Source organism: Ambystoma mexicanum, chromosome 1q (assembly GCF_040938575.1).
Source record: "Ambystoma mexicanum isolate Mex_15411 chromosome 1q, UKY_AmexF1_1, whole genome shotgun sequence".
In the NCBI taxonomy this organism is placed as follows: Eukaryota; Metazoa; Chordata; class Amphibia; order Caudata; family Ambystomatidae; genus Ambystoma; species Ambystoma mexicanum.
This window is the reverse complement of record NC_090922.1, coordinates 481,295,802-481,310,613: the sequence shown is the minus strand read 5'-3', so window position 1 is coordinate 481,310,613 and position 14,812 is coordinate 481,295,802. Positions and strand designations below refer to the sequence as shown.

Here is a 14,812-nt window from a genome sequence, read left to right as displayed (position 1 = left end):
CCTGTTTTGAAACTTTCCCATGACATGTTCTACTGTAGCTGTGGATGGAATGTCTGAAAACCCCATCATAAACAAAACATGAGCCCAATTTTCAACAATGTGTCAATTATAGGAGCTGAAAAGAGGGAAATGTAAGGTTCTCAAAAGTGGGCTAAGTTAGTAACCTAAAACCTATTCATTCACCTACACAATATTGGTTATAAGATCATGGGCGATCATCGAATGTTTAGAACTTAAGCTTTAAAATGGGATGGTGTGCTAATAGTATTTTTAAAAGGAATTTGCAGTTACCACTTATACTTATATCCAAGTTCCCTTAAAATAAATTACAAACTAAGATGCAGAAAAAGGTAGGGGGCGTAATTACCATTTCAGTGGAAACGTGCTTGCCTTGGAAGCAAAGTGATTCAAAGCAACACAGGTTCGAATCCCAGGTCCAGGCTTAGAAACCTAAGTGCGTTATAAAAAACAATTATAATATATCATTATAATATTAATACTATTCCCAAGGCAGCCATTTCGGGAGAGGAAGATGCAGCCCAGGACAGAGACAGCGACAGATAAGGGGGGTGGGAATGGATAGTGGAGCAGGAAGTAGGAGGCATGAGAGTGCTTTCTGGCTCCTGCATATGCACAGTGGAGCCAGAGCACCTTTACCATGCTGATCCTGGGTCCATGGGTGTACGGGAAGGCACAAGAGCACTCACTCGCACATTCAGCCCTGTAGCACCAGCCTGCATCCCTAATCAAAATGTCCCGCGCTGCAGTATTAATAAACTGTGAATGGTAAATCGGTTTCCGTTTGGCAGTTCCGTTAAATTCAGCACAGAAGCAATCCCTCGTCCATTATGTGACAGGTCGACGCCCCGATGCCCTATCACCCCTAATGGATGAGCAGCCCACATCCTTGCAGATGGCCATCCATTACAGACAGAGCCACAGAAAGCAGGTAAAGAATTCTATTGGCAGATTCTGACTGCATTCCTGGCCTCCTTATTGGCCCGTGAAAGGAAATTGTTGGAGCACTATAATCTTCTTATATTGACATTTTCTGTCTGCACCTATATAGTTATTCACAAAATACTTAAGGCGCAGGGGAGGAAAAGTGGACCTGGCACAGGACCACCAACACAGATGTGTAGAAAAGAGAAGAAGATCCAAATATGGGAACCCTCCCGTCCCCTGCACACTGTTACTATCCCGTCCTAAAACGGTTAACCATATTCTTATTCAAGATCATCGTAACTCTCATAAATTATAAATATCAACAACACACTGGTTATTCATTTGATAAAAAAACACAGTAATTTCATGTGAGAAGAATTTCGTCAATGCAGATACAGAGTCCGAAGTAAACGGCTTGTGTGGACAATTTCATTAATGCATATATGAATTTCAAAGTAAACGGCTGACACATTTCGAGATAACTATCTCTTCCTCTTGAGCCCAAGTTGAACTGTAAAACAACAATGTAAATGTAAGTCTATAAGAATTTTGCCTTACAAGTCAGTACTTAGAGATTAAGAAAAGCACAATCTGATATTAGAAACCATAAGTATGTCACAGTCAATCAAAGAAGAAAATAATAACAAAAAAAATGCTAAAGAGCATCCAATAGTGTAAGAGATTAATGAGTATAATGCCTATTCTAGCATCAAGGAAAGTGATCTGTATAGGGCTAACGCCACTGGTTTCAAACAATTTCCTACTGTCCAAATGTAGTTCCTATGGAACCGGAGATGGTTCTCCTCAAGTTTCAGGGAGGCAGGAAGGCTGTTCCAGAGGGAGGCCCCTGTGGAAGAGAGAGATCTATCACCAACTTGTTGCTTGGAGAAGCGACTGACCCTGATGGAGTTGTAGGCAGATGAGTGAAGAGCTCGAGAGGGAAGATATTTAGGAAGAGAGAGTTGAAGGTATTGTGGCCTTGTGGACATTGCAGAGGGTTTTGAACTTAATCCTCGCAGCCACTGGGAGCCAGTGCAGAGATTTCAGTCCTGGAGAGATACGATCCCTGGGCTTGAGGCCAAGGACAAGTCTCGCAGTCCTGTTCTGGATAAGTTGCAGAGGGCAGAGAGTAGAGGCAGGCAGATTTAGATAGAGGCTGTTACAATAGTCTAGCCTAGAGAGAACCAGGGCTCTGGAGAAAGTGAGCTTCTGGGGGAAGAGAGGAAAGGAAGAATACCTTTGAGGAGGTGCAGCTGGTAGTGTGACTTCTTAGAGACTTCAGAGATATGAGGAGAGAAGGAGAGTGTGGAGTCAAAGATGACCCCAAGGTTTTTGGCCTTGCATGTGGGAGCAGGAAGAGGGCCAAGAGAGGCCAACCAGAGAGCTGCAGGGAAGGAGGGAGTAGGTGTGCCGATGAGTAGAATCTCAGTCTTACTGGCATTAAGGCAAAGGTCATTGTCGGCACACCACTCCTGGATGGCAGACAGTCAGAGATGAGGGAAGGAGAGGAGAAGGCCGAGGGCAGCCTGAAAATGAGCTGGGTATCATCCACATAGCACTGAAAGTTGGGGCAGAGAGAGGCGATGCGGTGGGCAAGGAGTGCCAGGTATTGGTTAACAGCCAGGGAGAGAGGTTAGATCCCTGGGGACACCACAGGTAGAGAAAAAGATATTGGAGAGCAAGGACCCAAGTTGGACCTGGGAGGATTGGTCAAAGAGGAAATAAGTCAGCCACGCCAGAACCTGACCAGTGATACCCATGTTATCACGGAGACGGTTGAGCAGGATGGCATGGTTGACAGTGTCAAAGGCAGAAGAAAGATTAAACAAGATGAGAACGCAAGGGGTGTTGTAATCAAGGTTGGAGAGCAGGTCTTAACCTTCACATACCCCAATGGCACACATTATATCTATCCTGGAATGATGGAAAGAAAATTGTACATTGTCCACATTCAAACCTGTCACTTGACGGTTTCCAGAGAACTCTGCAGCAGATCAAGGCCATCCTTCCATTTACTTCTTCACGCCTAAATCCGAGGCAGCCCGAATCTGTGGGGGCACATTTTCCTGCAGAAAATACGCAATACTTATTAGCACAGATTTTCAAAATTGTCTGGAGATTTCAGAAATCGCATGCAGGTTTTGAAATGTTTGGCCATTTCCAGAAGATGTTCCCTCTGTCACAATGAAATTTCCAACTCAACATAAGTATGACAAATATTTCTGCAGAGTTTTAATGGTTTCCCCATAAATTTGGACTGCCCCTCCCCCTAATTCATCCTTAAACATGGGCAGCATGACCACCCTCTCACACCAGAGCAGAGCCCGCTTATCCTGCACAGAGGACACCACCAATGGATCAATTATCACCCACCATCTCATGGGTACCTGCTTTTTAGTAGCCATTGCTGGGTTTGTAACCATGAACGGAATGGTGGCAGCAAACTGAAAAGAACAAAACAAATACTGATCTGGTGTAACTCTCTCATTGCAACCTTGTACAGGACCTGGAGCATTCACAGCAGTGGACCCAAGTGCTTGCTCACCCAAGTCCATGAATCCGCCCAGAACTACACTCCACTATAACAGAGAACACTCATGGAACATGATAAATTAATTGTCTCTGTTCCCATCTAATGGGAGAACCGGGATGGGCTTGAGACCCTTCGGTCTGATATTACCATATGTGCAGTAAACCAAAGCCAGTACACAATAATCCACATGCAAGCCTGGTGCTGGGTGCAATATGGACTGTTTTGTCCGACTCTGTAGATCTAGTGAAGAAATAACAGTTCCTAAATCCCTTAATTAGGGGAAAGGGACTGGTACCATCTTCTAAGTTGCCAATATCTTTCCCTACCATATCATTACCTTATCATCTTCCTTTGGCATGCCTTAGAATTGGTAAATCTTGTCTTCTCAGCCTACATTTCCACTGTAGTGTGCACACCTGGGACGATGAACAATAGCTCATACTACACCTTCAAGAAAGCTAACCCAAGGCTGCATCAATGTCACACCAATGCTACCCAGTTGAGAAAATGACAAACCATAGCCCATTTAATGGCTCTGTGTCAGTTTCCACTGAGATCTAAAACCTCACTCCAAAACCATTTTTAAGTCTGTGACAACCTTGGCCGTTATTATAGCTCAGGAGCAACATGTTTGTCTTGGAATCAAGACAATGCAGAGCAAAACAGAGGTTTGAATCCCAGTACTGTGCTTAGAGACTGGTCTCCGGTATTAAGAGTCCTATAAAAGATTAATTAATTAATTAACCTGTAAACAACAAAAACCACATTCAAGTCCACATCAAGCCATGCTTCAAGCTCATGTAAAGCTTCATATTGTCCAACTAGTAGTCCTAGTTGATGAAGTCAGTTGTTTCTTATCCAAGTCTTACCGAGATTCACAGTTGGTTCTACAAGATGTAAATTCACCTCCAAAGGCTCACGATCGCCCTATAAACACAGCCTTTCTCTCTTTCTCTCTCATTGTCTCTCTGGAAAGTACAATATGGGCTTCAAGGATGTGCATGGAATTGATAATGCATGTATATGAAGACAGGACAGCTACTGAGTATAGCAGCATGGTCTAGATTTCAGAACTCTGAACAATACACTCTATAGCCTTCCTCTGTAACCAGCTTGATGTCCTTATCTGTAACAGCGCCACAGTGCCCACAGGCTGTTGTGCGCTTTAAAGCTATGACTAAATAAATAAATAAATAGGGAGGACAGGAAACTCCTGCCTAATATCCCAGTTCTACAGGAGTTAATTATGCCATACTCCTGTTCTTCCTCTTTGCTTATCCATCTGCCTTTCAATGCACTCTGTTGTGCCAGAGGCCGCACTCCACCATCACTGCATTTCTGCATGCCTGCTGTCCCTTGTGTACACAGGATTTCTGCTGCACCCTCTGAAGGACCTCAACTGCACCATCTTATTTTTTTATTTATTTTTAATATGCTCATAGCCAAATAATGACTTTACATATACAAACAATTTACACACACAGACAATTTAACATACAAAAATCACACAATCCATAAAAGTTAAAACCAAATTTCATACAAAAATACTCTCAGATAAATCCTTTAAAATTATTAAGACTAGTTTATAAAATTTCATCATATGATATATTAAATTAATATCATTTCCTTCTAGTAGTTTTTTCCAAATAATTTCAACATCCTCAGTGATACTGGTGTTATTATAGCGAGAGAGAAATTTTCCACGAATAACTGTAAGACTTTCACAGTAACATATTAAGTGCTTCGCATTTTCGATTTCTAGGGTTCCACATAATCGACAGAACCTTATATTTCTCTCGAGCTTGAGTTTAGCTCCTAAAATTTCCAGAGTATCACAACGGTTGAACTTAAACAAAAAGTACTGTCTTATAGTGGCTGTGGTCGGAAACGCAAATTGATATTTAGGTTTCACAGTTTTTGGCGTCCAGTATTCTAGGAATAAGCCACTAGTGGATTTTGTGGACAGAGTAATCATATCACGTTCTTTTGCATGGCTATATATAGTTCCTTGTAATACATTTTTAATCTTAGTTTGCTTGAGGAGTAGCCAACTCTTTGAATTAACTGTCGCCCATTTCTCATATATCGTATGTAATCTGCTTAAGGATACAAACTGTTTTTTATGACCCTCCTTGGTAAATGTTTTCATCAGTTCAACCACAAAAGTACTAATAGATAGCATACTTAATTTAGCGTATAACATTGCGGATTTGTATTCTAAGATGTCTTTCGCATATCGAATGTTACATTCTAATAAAATGTATTCACAAGATGTTGAACTAGGTAACCTGAACAGTGTTTTTAAAATGTTTCCTTCTAATAAACACATTTCATTGGTAAATTTACTCCCCCAAATCTCAGCACCATATAATAAGCAGGATATTATCTTACTTGCGTACAGTAATAAAATTGTATTTACAGAGATGCCTCCTTGTTTTCCTATAAATTTACTAATGGCACCAGTGTTATTTAAACATAGCAGTTTAGTAGCCTCCCAGTGGGGTTTCCATAGTAGCTTAGAGTCAATTATGACTCCTAAGTAACGGTAACAGTCGACTTTTTCAAGTATTTCTGAATTCAGCATCCACTTAAAGTTGTTAGACCGTGTTTGCTTCGTAGTGCTTCGAAATGCCATTACCTTTGTTTTTGCGATGTTAATCTTTAACCCATTATTTTCAGAGAAATGGAGTAGACAATCTAGTCTTGATTGAAGACCTGCCGGTGTGTAGTCTAATAGAACCAAATCATCGGCATAGCCTAACCAGGGTAACTCTATTGTGCCCGTCCGCACTGGGTTGACGATGTTTTTGTCTATATCATTCATGCAATCGGCTAGATAAAGATTAAACAATGTTGCTGCTAGTCTGCAGCCTTGTTTTACTCCACAAAAGGTGGAAATTGGTTGGGAGAGCCGTCCTTCACCATCTAGACGTATCCTGACAGAGGTATCAGAATATAATAACTGTATCATAGCTAGAAGGCCTTCGGGAATCCCCCAAAGTTTTAATTTGGACCAAAGTTTACCTCTTATTACAGTATCAAAGGCCGCAGAGTAATCTATGAACACCACATATACTGGAAGTTCGCGAACATACCAAGAATACTCAATTGCTGATACTAGATTAATTATATTATGAGTAGTGGAGGATTTCGCTCGAAACCCCGCTTGGTATATTGGTAGAATCTTCTTCTTCTCTATCCATATGTCAAGGTCGTCTAGCAAAACTTTTGCAAATAATTTAGCCGGAATATCTAGCATTGCTAGCATGCGATAGTTACGTGGGTCTTTCCACGCTCCCTTTTTGTAGATTGGTAAAATGACACTTTCATGCCATGTTTTTGGAATCACCCCATTCATGCCAATCCATCTAAACAACAGATATAAGGCTTTAGCCCAAACTTCAGGAGATAAACGTAAAAGAGCATTACATGTCCCATCAGGGCCAGTGGCTCTAGAGGTATGCAATTTCCTTATCATATTTACCAAGGAAGATTCAGAGAAGTTACCTACCCAGATTGCTCGTCGAGACAATGGGCTGATTTTACTACTCTCTTCAGAGCCCAGGGTGTGTATAACGTGCATGATCCACTCATTTTCTCCCACGCAATTAATAGGGAGGTTACGTTTTTTTGCATCGTTTATCACTCTCCACATCCCTTGTTGGTTATTACTTCTTGCTTGGTCTGCAATCCTTAACCAGATTTCACTTGCCTTGAATCTTTTATGGTTACTCATCCACTTCTTGTATTGTTTTTTTAGCCATTTTATTTGTGAGGTAGCTTCGGTGCTCTTGACTGCAGCAATATGCTTTATAGCCTTCCTTAAGATGTTTTTTGCTTTGTTTATTATCGGGTCATAGAAATTATGTTTGCCATGAGTAAGATTCCATTTTTCACCATTGCTGGAATACTCTCGTTTTTTAGAGGAGGTTACTTTGATCTTACTTATGGCTGCTTCATATGTGACAATCAATGTATTGTCAGTAGCAGTTTGCCCAGCATCAATCGACTCCCACCATTCTAGCAGTTCTTTAACGGCTACGCAATTAGTTTTTTTAAAATTGGTAGGATTCCAAGAAATTCGGTTAGCCGCATTATTGCATTTAATATTCCCAGCCATATGAAAGTCTGCCTCGTCTTTGGGGTGTTCCAGCATCACAACAAGTGGAAAGTGGTCACTTTCTTCACGACTGCCTATTGCTATATCAATAATAAAACTATTAGCTTTTTCATTTACTAAGATGTAGTCAATTGTGGATAAACTGCTCCAGCCAACTCTTGTTATCCCACGGTTGGTATCGCTTTTAGTGTGGCCATTTAGCATTGAAAGCTGTTGGCTAATGATCAGTTTACACCAAGCATCACCACACCTATTGGGAAAATCCCTAGTAATGGGGCCAGAGATCTTATCATCACACATAGGGTCTACAGGTAAGAATATCTTGGCATTAAAATCTCCTGCGATGATGATAGGTAGCACAGCATTGTATTCTAACAATATTTCAGTTAACATCTCAATGTTCTCTATGTTCTTAATTCCATTTGGGGGGTTGTATATGTTTATCAACAAAAAATTGGGAAGGTGGATGCTATTAGTTTTGACAATCACTCCCAGGATCATATTATTTGACCAGCTAGATTTCACACCGGTCCATGGATATTTAATAGCTGTTAGGAGTCCACCTTTCGGGCGGCCTTTCAACCCTTTGCATGCTAAACTTTGAAAGGAGCACCACCCATCTATTTCACAGGGGTCACACAACCATGTCTCTTGCAGTGTGACCAAACTGAATATGTCTAAATTATTAAGGAGACCCGCATTCTTCTCATAATGCCTATTCCCTCTGGTGTTCCATGAAATCATCATGCAAGTGTCATCAGGAACTTTGTTCCAATCTGGATTTAAATTCTATTGGAAGCCATTGCCAATAGCCTGCGGTGTTTGGATCACTATTAGACATACCATGAGCTTTTACATTACAGGGTATTCTCGGTTGGTTATCCTTACTAGCTTGGCTTTGATTTACTATTGCTTTAGTACATTTATGTGATGAATTCGAATTAATGTCAATGTGAGTCGTAGTCAGATTTACTGATCTTACATTCGCATTTCTCTTTACTTCGACTGGTAATCTTTGATATTTCACTCTACGCATAGAAGTTTCTGTGCAGTTGAATCCAAGTTTAGTAAAGCACTCATGGTAACTAAGTATAAATTCATGGATGGAGTCTTCTAGGCACCATACATTAGTCGTAATTGAATTTGGAGTTACTAGTTGGTCAACGATCTTAAAGTCACTAGTTTTTATCATCCGCAGCGGTACTACTAGAGAACAGAGTTCGACTATTCGGTGTCTATTTAGTAACACTAAGGGATCATGTTTATCAATTGCCTGAAACTGTAGTGCCTTGACAAAGTGTAATGGGTCTCTCTTATAGGCAGGATCGTACACTTCGTCGTCACTATTTTCACCAAAGCAGACAGCTTTTTCTACTAGTTTCTCTGCCTCTTCACATTCATGGGTGAGGACAGCCTCAGAAGATGAAACTAGGTTGAGGACAGGTTCGAATTTCTCTTCTAAGAAGAGAGTTTTAATGGCTTTTAGTACCTTGGTAGAGATTTCATTATTCTTATTCGTCTTTTTACCTCGCTTTTCTTTTTGACTTATAGGGACTACCCATTCATCAAGTGTTGGTGCCACTAGCTTAATTTGTTTTGAGATCTTGCAGATTTTACTTGGATTTTTTTGTTTTTTGATGCTACCGTTACCAGTCTTATCGACTGGAGCGTGGATTGTAACTGTATGTTTACCGAAGAAATTGGGTTCTTTGGTAATATGGATTGGTTTGGTTTTCCTGATTTCCATCGTACCCTCTTCTGAACTGATAATTGCACATTTTTCTACTTTATTGGGCAGAATCTCATCATTTACGATACATCCGTTCGTGAATGGTCTCTCACACACCCCACGTGAGGATGGTTGCTGAGTTTTTTCCAGTTTTCTTTGGTGCATTGCTTTTTTTTTTCCTTTTTTCGGCTTTTTCTTATACCAGCAAACTGTCGCATTAGAATCAATGGAATATCCCACTTGATGGTCATGTATTGCCTTAGATGTATTTACGTCGATCACAGGACAGCTTTGTGTATTTGGGGTTATAATTGGTTCAGTATTGGTGGAAGTTTCTCTGAATGTTGTGCTTACTTTGGAGGAGTGAACTTGCAGTATAGTAGTGTGACTATCTAACTTTCGTTCAATTATGTCACATCTTTCAACTATCTCATTTAGCACTCGCTCTAGAGCTTCCCACAGTTCCTCATTTTTCATGAGAGTAAAGCTCTCATTCTCCTCAGATTGTCGGCTGTTTATGGTGATCATACTAGCATTCATACAGGTATTGGGGATAGCTGTATTTATATTTATCTCATTAAGGCTAGTGGCAGTGTATTTTATTAAACCTGAGATGGGGTCGACAATAATTCTGTCTTTAGTGCTTCCATCTAATTTGCACCATTGACTGGAATTCAGACTGCTGTCCATCTTGGGGGCAGTATCGTAACATATGTCTTGTTTAGTTGATGTATGGGTAATGGGGTCGGGTGCTTGCCATTTTTTTAGATCTATAGAATAGGGTAAGTCCGGTCGATGCACTGCAGTACTACTCCATATAGCCATATCGGTACATGAGTTACAGTAGTCTAAGGTGTGACTACCCTTGAGTGGTTTCAGCTCCTCTTTGTTGTTTTGGCTTTCTAACAACTCAGAAAGAAACTTAGAACCGATACATGGAAGTCTATTAGCAAGATCTTCTACTAATTCAGCGCTTGTCTCAGATCTGACACTTTCAGCTAGTATGGAATTAGCTGGCTTTATTGGCTCAATTTTGTCAAAAAAGGACATCATTTTGGCTAATTTGGCCTCCGGTAGGAGACCCTGTTTGCCTATGATCTTTCTTTTGCACGCACGATTGGGGCGCTGAATCATTTCTGTAATTTTTTTCACTTCAATATCAATGCTGTTGTTAGATCTTAAATTCATTCTCAACCTAAATTTATTTTAAAAACAGGAAAAATGTTAAATAACTATTATAATTCCACACACCTTTATTGTAATATACACAGGTGGAATCTTTTAGTTAAAATCTGTATTGCGTTTTAAAAAAAAAAAAAAAAAAAAAAAAAAAAATAATTAAAAAACAGACCTAATTAGTTACCTCTCATGTATTAGTCTCTAGTACTCTTAATTTGAACTTCTCGCAATGCGACTCGCGCCTCGCACCGCGAACAGCCAACAGCACACTTTCGTGCACTTACAGGTGCGTGCACTTACAGGTGCGCGCGCGAGGTGCGCTGCATGCTGGGAATAAGTTCCAGTTCGGGGGAAGTGGGGAGGAGGGACCAAGTAGGTCGGGCCAATCCAGTGCCCTAGAAAGTCAGAGCAGAAAAAAACTCATTAAAATCATGTGCTAACACATGAAATGTGTCTTAAAACAAACGAGGATCGGGTATATTTTCTAAAAGTGGGCGTGTCTCAGAGGGGCTGTATTAGAGCATTTATACAAGGAGGGTGGGCGTATCCAAAAGGGGCTGTATTAGAGCATTTGTACAAGGAGGGTGGACGTATCCAAGTAAAAACAAACCCCGAGTGACACAGAGGGGGAATGACGTGCTAAACCAAACTGCTCAAATATATTTACTGCAAAGTCAGGCAGAGTCCCAGTGTCACTGAAAAGGACTTCCTCCACGTGTCCTGCCGACTGTGTCCTCAGAAGAAAAACGCTTCCAAATGAAATCCACGAAGCGTGTAGAATTCCTGCTCAGCCAACAGCACACTTTCGTGCACTTACAGGTGCGCGCGCGAGGTGCGCTGCATGCTGGGAATAAGTTCCAGTTCGGGGGAAGTGGGGAGGAGGGACCAAGTAGGTCGGGCCAATCCAGTGCCTGCAAAGTCAGGCAGAGTCCCAGTGTCACTGAAAAGGACTTCCTCCACGTGTCCTGCCGACTGTGTCCTCAGAAGAAAAACGCTTCCAAATGAAATCCACGAAGCGTGTAGAATTCCTGCTCAGCCAACAGCACACTTTCGTGCACTTACAGGTGCTAATTGTTAAGATTCCCCTTAGGTGCAATGTTCCCTCCATTTGTGAACCTCCCAAACTTTTTGCTTTTGTTTGGAGTACCTATCCTGACTTTTTCCAGTGGAGCACAGCCTTCAGCTGCACTCCTCTGGGCTTTAGCTCATTTGTTATGGGGAAACTGACATGCCCTTCAGGCTGTCAGTACTGGGAAACTGTGTCTCCCTTAGTCTTTGACTTTGTTGCCATTTCTTAGTAACTTTTTATCGATGTGCCAAGTACCTTACAGTACCGCACATAGGGGTCCTCTTGTTTTATGGCCCTAGCCACCCTCTAAGGATTTTTTGGTGTTTGTACAAGTGTTCCTAGGAGGAACTGGTGGCAGCAGTTTACTTTTAAAGTATTTTTACTTCGTTTTTATGGACCATACCGGGTTTACCCCGTTTGGTCAAAGACTGTGGCCAGAGCCGAAAATGGCTATGCCACTAAGTATTGTGTTCTGCCCTTTGTCCATTTTGACCCTTTGATGGACCCCGGTATTCCTTATTTGGGCATGCAGCCTCGTGCATAAACCTCAACATTCGTGGCTCCTGCATGTCACGTGTGCTAGTGTCTAGGAAGAGGGTTGGGACTGTCTGCTCCCAATCCACACTACTGTTGCTAGTATGTCTGGTAGCCATGAATGACTGGTACCACCGTGGGCTACGATTGCCCATGTCTGGCGTGCCTGCAAGAGAGCAGTTATTCCATTGGCTATCTAAAATTTGAGCAGGAACCAAATCTTGGATAAGAGAAGGGGCTCTGTATCCATTCCAAAATCGATCTACTGAGGCTCACGCTGAACCTCATAAGGAGCCAAGTATTCTTAAGTAGAAAGCAGACTCGAGGAACCACCAGTGACTGCTTGGAAGGTTTGACACCCTGACCCCGCTGACCCCTAACCAAGAAGGCATACAAGGGTGCTTCACCCCTTTGGAGTACTGGGAACAACTGCTCTCGGCTTCTCCTACTTACCCTTACAAAGAGTCTCTTCGGAAGTGTTCCTGGGCCATCCAGTGACGTAACCAGCTCAGACCCAGGGTATCACCACAGGAACGCTGAGACTTGAGACTTGGGGAATCGCTAGCTTGTGGTCCTGGGCCCTCTACCACCAAATCACCTTGTCCTAGTTCCTCTGGGTTGTGAATAACAAGAGTGCACCACACCATGAGCATTTGTGGTCCCTGTGTTAGTCCTACAACAATTCCCTATCACAGTCTAGCCCCCCTGGGCAACCATGCACCGGTCTTAGACAATTCTAGCCAACCCTAGACAACCATAGCCAATCTCCTAGGAGGGTGTGGACCATTATGCCCCCCCCCTACTATCGTATGCCAGGGCCTTTGTGCATTGTATTACTTCTAGATCACTCCTAACATACTCTTATAAACACAATACCATAAGATAATAAAGAACAGATCCTGTAGTCAGAGTAGTTATAAAAAGTTCTGTATTATTATTCATATGGATTGGCAATTATCAAAATCAACATACATATTTTTCCTGTATTGTAGTTCATACAGATTGACAGCGCCAAATTCAAAAGTTCAACATCATATTATATGGATGTGAGTAGCACGTACACCATGCCTGTATTATAGTTCATACAGATTGACAGCGTCAACTTCAAAAGTTCAACAATATATTTTATGGATGTGAGTAACACATACACCACGCCTTTTATGGGTGTGAGTAGCGCATACACCATGCCAACACATGTTTCAACCCCAAAACAGGTCGTCCTCAGGGCGTATGACAAGGTTTTATTTTAAACAATTGAGTTCCAATTACCAATCAAAGCCTGGTTTTTATAACAAAGTATTTCAATAAATGATTCCCCTGGGATAAGGGTGGGGAGACAAAAGCGGAGCAGAGGGGGGAGTGGGGAGGGTGGAACACAAAGAGAAGAAAACAGAGAAAACATGGTTAGAAATATCCCATTTTTGGTTGGTTGTTGGTTACACAAAGATTGCCAGAGTTGGCACTGTTAAATGGTAGACATCATGGTAAATAGCCCATTTTGTAATACTAGTAATTACACAATTACTTTTACTTCGTATCTATTTGTCACACAGAGTTTAGCAAAGACTGGTTCACAGATTTAAAACCTCTAATTGGCCCAAAAAGCTTGTCCTATTACGTTAGACCATATTATTAACAGGCTATTAATTTACTGGTGAATAATAATACAGAACTTTTTATAACTACTCTGACTAAAGTATCTGTTCTTTATTATTTACTGGTACTTTCAAGTAAATGATTGGATGGTAGTGCGCAGCAAGTGAGGTCAGCTGTCTCCCTTCATATGCTTATTATATAGGCGGCAGTGGAAAACCGCCTAACTGGCTACACGGCTGCAGCCAGCTTGCAACACACATATATATATCAGTTTCTATTTTTCTCTCTGATGTCCGCAAAAGTATACAGTTACAATAACATAAGACACAAAGAAAACACATGAATCGATTCAATTATAACAATATAATACATTTATTTATGCATAAGAAGGCATGATGCAAGCATTACCAAAACTATGCAAATCTCAACTTTGCACCTTTTATGCTTCTGGTGCAAATCTATCATGCAATAACTATAAGCCTTACAGACTTCTAATGCAAGCCTGTGATTCTAATGCAGTCTAATGCAAGCGTCAGCATTCCTCTCCAATCCACACCATACTTCACACTCACTCTCTAAGACAATCCCTGTCTGATTTCCCCTTCTCCCAAACCCAAAGCTCTTTTTATGAGTGTCTGTTCTAATCAATAAGTTAGTCTAGGCCATAAACCATACTTCCCATTTGCATGTGCCTCTTTCCCCTCTCCAGCTCTGTCTTTGTCAAGTCTCTCCTCTCCCGTTACTCTGCAACCAGCCAGTCAGTGTCTCTCGAACTGCCTCAAGCCCTTGCCAAGCTCTCAATCTCCTCGAACTTGAACTCCTTCAACATCTAACTCCATCTCCAACAACAACTAGTGCTAGCAACTTCGCTCTCCCCTGTTTATACTATGCAATGACATACTCATTCCCCATGGTTACTTCATTCTCTAAGCTAAGAATGTCTCTTTCTCTGTCAGCAAATTCTATATTCAGGCAGTGCCTGAATGTCTGTGTATTTTCACTCCGTGTTCTTGTCATGTTCTGTGTCAATGTGACATTGGACATCATACCTCTATCATGGCCTATCTGTCTGCGGTGCCTGCCTCCTATTTCTCCATTCATACCCAT

General features: G+C 41.5%; 1 protein-coding gene across 2 annotated transcripts in view; it reads left to right on the top strand.

The window, feature by feature from the left end:
• The window catches only part of LOC138529205 (phospholipase A2 inhibitor 1-like), a 290,105-nt gene that overhangs the window by 83,201 nt on the left and 192,092 nt on the right, over positions 1-14,812 (top strand). The gene's annotated exons all lie outside the window — the stretch shown is intronic.